Source organism: Oncorhynchus masou, chromosome 9 (genome assembly GCF_036934945.1).
Source record: "Oncorhynchus masou masou isolate Uvic2021 chromosome 9, UVic_Omas_1.1, whole genome shotgun sequence".
Lineage (NCBI taxonomy): Eukaryota > Metazoa > Chordata > Actinopteri > Salmoniformes > Salmonidae > Oncorhynchus > Oncorhynchus masou.
Window position 1 is genome coordinate 63,020,887 of NC_088220.1, and position 11,928 is coordinate 63,032,814.

An 11,928-nucleotide genomic window follows, 5' to 3' on the forward strand; every position below is an offset into this window, starting at 1 on the left:
CGGCTCTTAACATAAAAGAATGCTGAGCAATTTCATAGAATTTAAACAAGACCACTTTCTCTTGGTCACAGAGGAATGAAATCACATTCGGCCTCTTTCCGACCTGAGTTTAAATGGAATGTAATTCCGTTTTTATTCCGTTCTCTCTATGAGTATTCTGACCTTGAACTTAAGCATGAGAATAGCATGCTATTCACCTGCTATTCGTTTGGGGTGGAGATCAAATAAAGGAAGGTGTGGCCAGGTGTGTCTGATACGCCGTATTCTGACCTTGACTTAATTCCCGAATAAAAGCCTTGATGTTCATCAGTCCATGGTAAGACAAATTGTCTATAAATGGAGAAAGGCACAGGACGCACTGGGCTGTGCAGACACACGGGAGACACAGTGCGCAGCGCCGGCACAGGATATCCTGGCCCGAGGAGACGCACTGGCTGTCTGGAGAGCAGGGCTGGCACCATCCGCCCTGGCTGGATCCTCACCCTAGCCCGGCAGATGCGGGGAGCCGGGATGTAGCGCACCAGGCTAAGCACACGTACTGGGAACACCGTGCACTCCACCGCATAACATGGTGCCTGACCAGTACGACGCCCGCCACGGTAAGCATGGCTTGGAGAGCTGTAGCGCTGAGCTGGCACAGGACGTGCAGGGCTAGGGAGGCGCACAGGAGGCCTGGTGCGTGGGGCTGGCACAATCTTCACCAGACGGCTAGCACACACCTCAGGACGAGTATGGAGAGCTGACTCAGGTGACATCAAATCCCAGACACGCTCCGTCGGATGTCGTGCCTCATGCCCCAACACAGCAACTCCCTCATAACTCTCTCCTCCAATCTCCCCATCAACTCCTTCACTGTCTCTGCTTCGCTCCCTTCGCTCACCTCCAATTCTGCCTTGACCTGCTCTGGTTCCATCCTTGGCTCCTTACGGTAAGCACGGGGAGTAGGCTCAGGTCTGACTCCTGACTCTGCCACACTCCCCGTGTGCCTCCCCCCAAGAAATTCCTTGGGTTTCCTTGCCAGCCATGTTCCCTGGTATCGCTGGTTCCCTTTTCCTGCTGCTTCCGCTCTCCTGGCTGCCTCCACCTGTTCCCATGGGAGGCAATCCCTTCCAGCCAGGATCTCCTCCCATGTGTAGGATTCCTTGCCATTCAAGATGTCCTCCCATGTCCATTCCTCCTTTTCACCATGCTGCTTGGTCCTTTGGTGGTGGGTAGTTCTGTAACGATTCTCCTCGTCATCTGAGGAAGAGTAGTCAAGATTGGACCAATGGTATGTGTCCATGTTAATATTTAATAAATCAACTGAACACTGAATAACAAAACAACAAAGAGAGTGAACGAAACATTCCTGTAAGGTGCAAACACACAAAACAGAAAACAACTACCCACAACCCACAGTGGGAAAACAGGCTGCCTAAGTATGATTCTCAATCAGGGACAACAATTGACAGCTGCCTCTGATTGAGAACCATACTAGGCCGAACTCAAAAACCAACATAGAAAAACAAACATAGACTGCCCACCCAACTCACGCCCTGACCATACTAAAACAAAGATATAATAACAGAACTAAGGTCAGAATGTGACAAGGACAACGACCCAAAACACAGAAGTAAATCAACAACAGAAGAAAATACACCTTCTGGAGTGGCCCAGTCAGAGTCCTGACCTCAACCCAATTTAAAATTCTGTGGCATGACCTCGAGAGCGGTTCACACCAGACATCCTAAGAATATTGCTGAATTGAAACAGTTTTGTAAAGATGAACGGTCCAAAATTCTCCCTGACCATTGTGCAGGTCTGATCTGCAACTACAGAAAACGTTTGGTTGAATTTATTGCTGCCAAAGGAGGGTCAACCAGTTATTAAATCCAAAGCTTCACATACTTAACCACCCTACACTGTGAATGTTTACACGGTGTGTTCAATAAAGACATGAAAACATATTGTTTGTGTGTTATTAGTTTAAGCAGACTGTGTTTGTCTGTTGTTGTGACTTAGATGAAGATCAGATAACATTTCATGACCAATTTATGCAGAAATCCATACTTTTCTTGCCACTGTATATCATACTAAATGGGTCAAATATGATCAAAACGTAGGATACTATACGTCTTACAATTTCTATTGTATTGTACAACCACTATTATATTTAGTGTGATTCGTAAAGTAACATATCATACTAAATAAAGTGGTACGAATTTTGTAAATTATAATACGTTTTGCTCTGAGACCAGGTCGGTTTCCCCATTTCATCATAGAGTTATCCAGAGGGCACTCCTAACATGAATTTCCTTTCTACACCTTTATGCCCCAGACTGGGGGAATTCTGAACAGTGCGGCAGCACAATGTTTGAAGTTCACATTTTGCCTTCAATCTAAACATTTGTCTTCTGACATGGGTGCCCAGGCTTGAACTCAATGGGATTCACAAGCTCCTCACTAGACATGTGGAGATGTGGTTGAGTGGGTCACATTACAAATAAATGTGTCCCACTTTCTGCCCTACAACTCAGGATTTTTATTCCTTTCCCATGTTCACTCCTTCTCTGTATTCACGGTATAATTATAATCTGTCTAAATAAAGCATTTACAAATAAAGGTGAAATTCCACACAGGAGAAGGTAGAATTCCTATTCAGACTTGAGATAAGTTGATTTAACATAGACTTAAGTAAAATAAATGTCCATGTTTACTGACTTAAGTCTATGAATCTCAAGTCTGAATCGGGCCCCATGTGCTCAGTGTAACATGGGTGGTTCAGCAGAACCATTTAGACTGAAGACTGGCTGAGTGGAGTAAGAAAGTGTTTTGAAAAGCAGGAGACCCAAGTTCAAATCCACATAGTCACGCAAGTACAAGCTTTATACTATACATGTTACCTCTGCTATGATTTATGTAACTCTAAACATATTGATTGTATCCTCATTTATAATCTCACAATGAGCCTCGCAACTGTAGTAGCCTATAATTGTCATACTCCCGCTCAAGGGCTCCAAACTACCCTTCATTACGCACACCTGTCAACATCATTGCGTGCAGCAGTACTCACCTGGACTCCTTCTCTTTGTTGATTGCCTCGTCTATAATTGTCTGCTCACCCGTTTGTTCCCTGTGCCTGCATAGATGTCGTTATTTTGTCCCTTGTCCTATTTCATGTCCGTTGTCTATTAAATGTTCTCCCTGTACCTGCTTCCTGTCTCCAGTGTCGATCCTCACAGAATGCTGACACCAAAATTGGAAGCATCAGGTTGGGTTTGTTTTTTGTTGGTGACGTCGGGACCGGATGCTGTCACCGATGGAACCGGGGGTGCCTCAGCTAGCTTGTCGGGCTTCCACGCCGGCTCGAGAGGTTTTCTTGCCCCGGCAGGCGTCCACCCCACGTCATTTTGCAGCCGGCCATCAGGCCCTCATGCCTCAGCCGGTTTGTCAGGCTCCCGCGTCGCAGCGGGATCGTCAGGCTTTCGTGCCTCAACTGAATCGTCAGGCTCCCACGCCTCAGCTGGTTCACCATGCTCCCACGCCTCTGCAGGTTCGTCAGGCTTGTCCAGCACCCATGCCTCGGCTGGCCCGTCAGTCTCGCCCAGGTGGGACGCCGAGTGGCGCCCCTAGAGGGGAGGGTACTTCCCTTTGTTGTCTGCTCCCCCATTTGTTCCCTGTGTCAACATTAATGTCGTTATTTTGTCTCCTGTCCAGACGCTGTTCCTGTCCTGTTTCATGTCCGTTGTCTATTAAATGTTCCCCCTGTACCTGCTTCCTGTTTTCAGCATTGATCCTCACAATAATAAGTGCCACGTTCGACCCTAGGAACATTATTCAAATAACCTCAATACATAAAAAGAAATGGTCAGTGACAGTTTAACGAGAGGGTTGTAATAATCCAGGTCGTAATAGTCCAGGTCCTGAATGCCATCTGCTTGATCATCTTCACCGTCTTCAAAAAGGACAAACACACGCTAAATCTTCTTCGCTCACACACTGCTGGCTGACTGCCTGTACTTAATAGTGGCTAACATCTTGCTCCTACTTAGTTTCTTTGCTGTCCCCATGCCAGTTGCAGTGTGTATTATCATCCGTGTTTTTATGAGTGTATTGACCTTTGTCACGCCGCTGACACTGACAGCCATGAGCCTGGAGCGGTATGTGGCCATCTGCATGCCTCTGTGCCATAGAGAGCTCTCCACTGTACGCAGAGCCATTCACTGCATCCTACTCATCCACAGCATCAGCGCCATGCAGTCCATCATAATGGTCTCCATCTTCCTTGCCTCAGTACCTCTGGACTTTTACACTCTGGACAAGCAGTACTCAGTGGAGATGCTTGTTGTACATAGGTGGTAGGGTCACATTAGATCAGCAGTAAGTCAGTTCTACTTTCTGGTCATGTCCATCACCATTGTGTTTACCTCTGCTAGAATAATAGCAGTTGCTAAAGAGGCATCATCAGACAGTATGAAATCTTCCTCTAAAAGTCATAAAATGGGGATCCTCCACGCCATCCAGCTGTTCCTCTGTCTGATCCAGATGTGATGCCCATTCATCTAGGCAGCTGTCTTGCAGATTCATTTCAGAATTTTTATTGATGTAAGGTACTTTGATTACATTGTTTTTATTCTGGACCCACAATGTCTGAGTCCACTTGTCTATGGCCTAATGTCACAACTTCCACCAAAGACGGTTCCTCTCCTTTTCGGGCGGCGCTCGGCGTCGCCGGTCTTCTAGCCATCATCGATCCACTTTTCATTTTCCTTTTGTTTTGTCTTGTCTTCCCACACACCTGGTGTCAATTCCCTCGTTACATGTTGTGTATTTAACCTTCTGTTCCCCCCCCCCCCATTTCTTTGTGTGGAATTGTTCATTGTAAGTGCATGTGCACATTTTCTCTGGTGCGCAACGGGTGCTGTACCCATTTGTTTGTTATTCTGGTTTCCAGTGGTTTTATGAATAAAACTGCTCCGTTGATTACCCAGTTTTGCTCTCCTGCGCCTGACTTCCCTGCCACCAGTTACGTACTCCCTTACACCTACAGTGATGAAAGGTTTTATGTATTTTGTGGATTGAATAAGAGAATATTTGTTGATATTTAAATAGCTGATTATATGAAAAGACCACTTACTGGAACAGGTTAACAGAGATGTTTTGTTGTATTGCATGATGTACTCATTAATAATGGCTTTACTGTTTCAGATTTGGATATATAAAACATGATTTGCAACAGCATGTAACAACGTATTGGATTTAATTATCACATGATCTTGTGGTGTTGAAATGCACTTTTCTTTGTCAAGTCCTCAGACAATGACGTACTGTGTTAATGTCTTGGTACATATGCACAACTCTGTTAAATGCACTTATGTATGTTTTTAGGTCTACAGCATCAATAATTATATGCATTGCAGTGAAATGTGTTCTTCCCCCCCCAAAAAATGTCATAACATAAACCATGTACAGTGCCTTCGGAAAGTATTCAGATCCCTTGACTTCTTCCACGTTGTTACGTTACAGCCTTATTCTAAAATGTATTCAATTGCTTTGTTCCCTCATCAATCTACACACAATACCTCCTAATGATAAAGCAAAAACAGGTTTTTAGACATTTTTGAAAATCTATTAAAAACAAAAAACTTAAATATCACATTAACATTTAGACCGTTTACTCAGTACTTTGTTGAAGCAACTTTGGCAGCAATTACAGCATTGAGTCTTCTTGGGTATGATGCTACAAGCTTGGCACACTTGTATTTGGGGAGTTTCATCCATTCTTCTCCTCAGATCTTCTCAAGCTCTGTCAGCTTGGATTGGGAGCATTGCAGCACAGTTATTTTTGGTCTCTCCAGAGATGTTCGATGGGGTTCAAGACCGGGCTCTGGCTGGGCCCCTCACGGACATTCAGAGACTTATCCCGAAGTCATTCCTGCATTGTCTTGATTGTGTGCTTAGGGTTGTTGTCCTGTTGGAAGGTGAACCTTCACCCCAGTCTGAGTTCATGAGCGCTCTGGAGCAGGTTTTCATCAAGAATCTCTCTGTTCTTTGCTCCGTTCAACTTTCCATCGATCCTGACTATTCTCCCAGTCCCTGCCGCTGAAAAACATCCCCACATCATGATGCTGCCACCACCATGTTTCCCCGTAGGGATGGTGCCATATTTCCTCTAGACGTGACGCTTGGCTATCAGGGCAAAGAGTTCCATCTTGGTTTCATCAGACCAGAGAATCTTGTTTCTCATGGTCTGAGATTCTTTAGCTGCCTTTTGGCAAACTCCAAGCGGATGTCATCTACCTTTTACTGAGGAGTGACTTCCATCTGGCCACTCTACAATAAAGGCCTGATTGGTGGAGTGCTGCAGAGATGGTTGTCCTTCTGGAAGTTTATCCCATCTCCATAGAGGAACTCTACAGCTCTGTCAGAGTGACCATCGGGTTCTTGGTCACCTCCCTGACCAAGGCCCTTCTCCCTCCCCCGATTGCTCAGTTTGGCTGGGCAGCCAGCTCTAGGAAGAGTCTTGGTCATTCCAAACTTCTTTCATCTAAGAATGATGGAGGCCACTGTGTTCTTGGGGACCTTCAATGCTGAAGACATATTTTTGTACCCTTCCCCAGATCTGTGCCTCGACAAAATCCTTTCTCTGAACTTCTATGGACAATTCCTTCAACCTCATGACTTGGTTTTTGCTGTGACATGCACTGTAATTGCAGGACTTTATATAGACAGGCGTGTGCTTTTCCAAATCACGTCCAATCAATAGAATTTACCACAGGTTATCGCAACTCAGTATATGACCCAGATTCAGACACGGGAGGCCGATAGTACAGTTCTCAGATGCTTTATTAGAAACACGAGGCAGGAAAGGGCAGGTTGAGGGCAAGCAGAGGTTTGTGATCAGGTCCAAGTCAGGCAGGTAAAGGACAGGAGGCAGGCTCAGGGTCAGGGCTGACAGAATGGTCAGAACCGGGAAAACAGAACTAGAGAAACAGGAAGGCGGGAGAGAACGCTGGTAAGATCTGACAAGACAAGACAAACTGGCAACAGACAAACAGAGAACACAGGTATAAATACACAGGGGATAATGGGAAGATGGGCGACACCTGGAGGGGGGTGGAGACAGGCACAAAGACAGGTTAAACAGATCAGGGTGTGACACAGGTGGGCTCCAATCAAGTTGTAGAAACATCTCAAGGATGATCAATGGAAACAGGCTGCGCCTGTGCTCAATATTGAGTCTCATAGCAAAGGGTCTCAATACTTATGCAAATAAGGTACTGTATTTCTGTTTTTTTATGCATTTAATGCAGTTTTCGCTTTGTCATTATGGGTTATTGTGTGTAGATCGCTCAGTTAAAAAAACAAAAACAATTTTAGAATAAGGCTGTAACATAACAAAATGTGGAAAAAGTCTAGGGGTCTGAATACTTTCTGAAGGCACTTCCTTTTAATGATGACTTGATCAGGAGAATAATAAAATACCCCAGTTCCTCCCAAGAAAACCTGCAAGGAAATCAAATATTTACTGTACTAGCTTCTCATAAAGTGCACTTGATTTGATCTTTAGGCCAGAAACCCACCTGGCCTCTACAGTGGTAGGGGAAACACTAACATGTCTTAATTAACCTGTTAGAGTATAATCAACTGTCTATAGTCCTACATTATTACTACTCATATAATGTCCTCTTTCTCTACACGTCGTGTAGGGTTTCTTTTGATATTCAAACTTTTTTATTGATCAATAAGGCAGCCCCAACATTTTTCAGGTGTGTTCCCTTACAGAAAAGTCACTCACTTTTTTGGACTGTAATTTTCACGAGTCAGACATGGTTTTCGGACACGTATGTGAAATTTCCCATTTTAATTCTTCACGTTTTTCCCCTCATGATTTATTTTCCCTTCACATATTTATTTTTCACTACTTCCAGCTACATCTGGTCTCCCATAGAGGGACCGACCAAAACTGACCGTGCTTAACTTCAGAGGCAATCCAGCAGTGGGATGCAGGGTGAGATCAGTGGCATTTCTAAGATTTTAAGACATTTGGGCTTTGCCCAAAGCCAGTAAGGGATCTGGGGTTATCCTCCCCTGGCATAAAAAATAAGGAATTTTTAACAGCTAATTGCATGAATTTGATGCGCTTTGATATGAACATTGAGAGATTAGAACATTGAGAGATTATATCTTTTTCAGTTAACTTGTCTCGTGTATCCTCATCTCTCTTCCTGTCCTGTTTGGGAAAAGTGTATAAAGCAAACAATTTTTTTAATAGTAATTTCACAGGCTTTTTCACCTCAACTGCAAATGTCTTGTAAACCATGTTTTACGTTTTCACTGTATTTCACCTGTTATAAATTGGGCAAATAAATAAAATGAATTTATCTCTTGAGAAATCAAGACTATCAAAAACTGTAGAATAAGGAAATGCCTCTTCCCGGAGATGTTTTATGTCATAGTGGTTTATGGTGAAATATGTATTAAACGTCCACAACCCATCCGTCCCAAACCTTTACGTTCTCCATCAGAGGACAAGTTAAGGTTAGTTCATTATATCTTATTCATCTTAGGGATCATGTACAGTGCATTCGGAAAGTATTCAGACCCCTTGACGTTTTCCACATTTTGTTACGTTACAGCCTTATTCTAAAATTGATTTAAAAAATATATTTTCTCATCAATCTCCACACAATATCCCATAAGGACAAAGCAAAAACAGGTTTTTAGAAATGTTATCAAATTGATTATAAAAAAAATATATATATATTTACGTAAGTATTCAGACCCTTTGCTATGAGACTTGAAATTGAGCTCTGGCGCATCCTGTTCCCATTGATTGTCCTTGAGATGTTTCTAAAACTTGATTGGAGTTCACCTGCGGTAAATTAAATTGATTGGACATAATTTGGAAAGGCACACACCGATCTACATAAGGTCCCACAGTGCATGTCACAGCAAAAACCAAGAGAGAGAGATCCGAGACAGGATCGTATCGAGGCACAGATCTGGGTAAGTGTACCAAAACATTTCAGCAGCATTGAAGGTCCCAAAGAACACAGTGGCCTCCATCATTCATGGAAGAAGTTTGGAAACATTAAGACTTCATAGAGCTGGCCGCCCAGCAAAACTGAGCAATAGGGGGAGAAGGGTCTTGGTCTGGGAGGTGAATAAGAACCTGATGGTCACTCTGACAGAGCTCCAGAGTTCCTCTGTGGAGATGGGAGAACCTTCCAGAAGGTGAACCATCTCTGCAGCACTCCACCAATCAGGCCTTTATGGTAGAGTGGCCAGACAGAAGGTACATGACAGCCCGCTTACGCTCAGACCACGAAAAATGCTTTCCGAATGCACTGTATATTGTCATGAAATTGTCTGTGTGCATATCAAGGCGTTGTTTTCCTCAACATTTCAGATTTGCAGACATAGACATTTCCTCAAGCAGGCCACACTGAAAAATGCAGAATCTGACAGACCTACCAGGCAATGCCATCCACTCGCATAAGAGTTGTCTGTGATAATCAAGGTGTGTGTGGTGTTCACCTTCAACTACTTCTGCTTCATTTTGCTGCCCCGCTTCCTCAGCCCAATTATCTACAGCCTGAGAGATGGGAGTCTGTCCTGTGCTGCTCACACAAACACAGGCTCAGTCCCAGAGGCCCGGCCACCAAGCCCAGGGTCAAAATAACTGGTCCCGAAGTGGAACCACTGGTTAAATCAATGTTTTTATTTGAATCTGTACAGACTAGTAGCCTGTTTTATGTTAAAAAGAGTAAAACCCTGGCTGGATGACAGCCATAATGTCATTATAAAGCAGGTGTCTTTTAACACTTATATTTGTTGGTTGCTATCTAACAAAACTGTACATTTTTCTTGAAACAGAGAGGCTTGCTTTGGAATAGAGAAGATTTCTTCACAATTTGAAAAGACTTCCAGAAACCGTAAACTTGTACACTAGGTGTCACTGTAATTCCAAATTTATCAAGAGGTGCAGCTTGGGTTACCGCACTGGGGCAGTGGTGAAGAAAGTATTAAATTGTCACGCTTGAGTAAAAGTAAAGATACCTTAATAGAAAATGACTGAAGTAAAAGTAAAGTTAATGTGGATTCTATTTGATTAGATAGATTGAAATTGTACTTTAAACATCATAGCATAGTTGAAAGATATGTGTTGTGTAGAAACACGCAGTGGGTGGCCAGCAGAGATAGACGGGATGGGCTGAGGGAAGCTGAGGGTTGGGATGTGGAATTGGAGACAAGTGGGAGTGGAGTTGCTGTGTGAGAGAGAGAATGATGGTCAAAAGATAAAGGTGAAAAAAGTCTAAATAAAACATAATAAAAGTATATTTGAATGACACTAAGTGGCAGTGTTTTTACAACTAATGCCAGTTTTCCTGAGGCTAATGCTGTACAGGTGTTTGTACACATGCATATGCACACACTGTCATTCAAATAATCACATACAAGAACACACACATACATGTAATAGTGGCAGACATGCACACAAACATATACAGTTGGCATTGCTGTTATGATTTCTTGCGTCCTTTGATGTCCTTTATTTTAAATGTATTATTCATTACTTGCTGTTTTCTTCTGTCTTTACCTTTTATCTCTTTAGTTCATTCTCTTGGTTGTTGGTGCAGTGGGGGGTTCTTGTTTTTTATTTTTTTTATTTTATCTTTATTTTACTAGGCAAGTCAGTTAAGAACAAATTCTTATTTTCAATGACGGCCTAGGAACAGTGGGTTAACTGCCTGTTCAGGGGCGGAACGACAGATTTGTACCTTGTGAGCTCGAGGATTCGAATTTGCAACCTTTACAGTTACTAGTCCAACGCTCTAACCACTAGGCTACCCTGCCGCCCCATGTGTAATGTAATTAAATGTATTTGTTTTCTTCCGGGGGGGGGACTGTAGGAGGGGTCTCGAATGGTTGAGGGACAGCTATTGGGGAACTGCGGGGGGATCTTGGAGGATTCGGGTGTCACAAGATTGTGATCATGAAAAAGGAAACTATGACATATTTTATATCACTATCATGCACACGCACCCTCATACATAAGGATGGCTCTATTGCGGAAAGACTGATACATGTTTGATCGTGTCTTGATGCTGTATTGTTTGTCCTTTTTTTATACTGTTCTAATACTTTAATGTTACCCCTTCCTTGTGTTTTTTGTAATAAATAAAAAAAATTAAATTAAAAAGTAAAGTTACCCAGTGAACTACTCCTTGAGTAAAAGTCTAAAAGTACATGGTTTTAAATATACGTAACCATCAAAAGTAAATGGAATTGCTCAAATGTATTTAAGTATCAAAAGTAAAAGTATAAATAATTTCAAATTCCTTAAATTAAGCAAACCAGAAGGCACAACTAAAAAAATGTTTTATTGAGAGATGGCCAGGGGAACACTACAACACTCGGACATGATTTACACACAACGCATTTGTTTTTAGTGAGTCAGACAGATCAGAAGCAGTAGGGGTGACCAGGGATGTTCTCTTGATAAGTGCGTGAATTGGACCATTTTCCTGTCAAAACGTAACGAGTACTTATGGGGGTCAGGGAAAATGTATGGAGTAAAAAGTACATTATTTTCATTAGGAATGTAGTGAAGTAAAAGTTGGCAAAAATCTAAATAGTAAAGTACAGATACACAAAAAACTACTTAAATAGTACTTTATAGTACTTTTACATAAGTACTTTACACCACTGGGCACTGGATGAATGTGTGCCCATAGGAAGACGTTCAGTTTCTTTGGCGAAATAAAAACACTGATATCTAAAGCAGTAAGGGTTAGATTATTTGATAGTCAGAGTTGTTATAAAATCATTTAATTAGACTAATATATGTTGAGTAGAATGCAGGGACTGGGCACATTTACGCATGACAATTCCAAATGGAAACTATTGCAATACATTTTGAGCAAATCCAAATCCTAAAATACC

At 42.7% G+C, this 11,928-nt stretch overlaps 1 pseudogene; it reads left to right on the forward strand.

Moving 5' to 3' along the window:
- Positions 1 to 3,960: 3,960 nt before the first annotated feature.
- Positions 3,961 to 4,722, forward strand: LOC135545058 (odorant receptor 131-2-like; annotated as a pseudogene).
- The last annotated feature ends 7,206 nt before the right edge of the window (positions 4,723 to 11,928 follow it).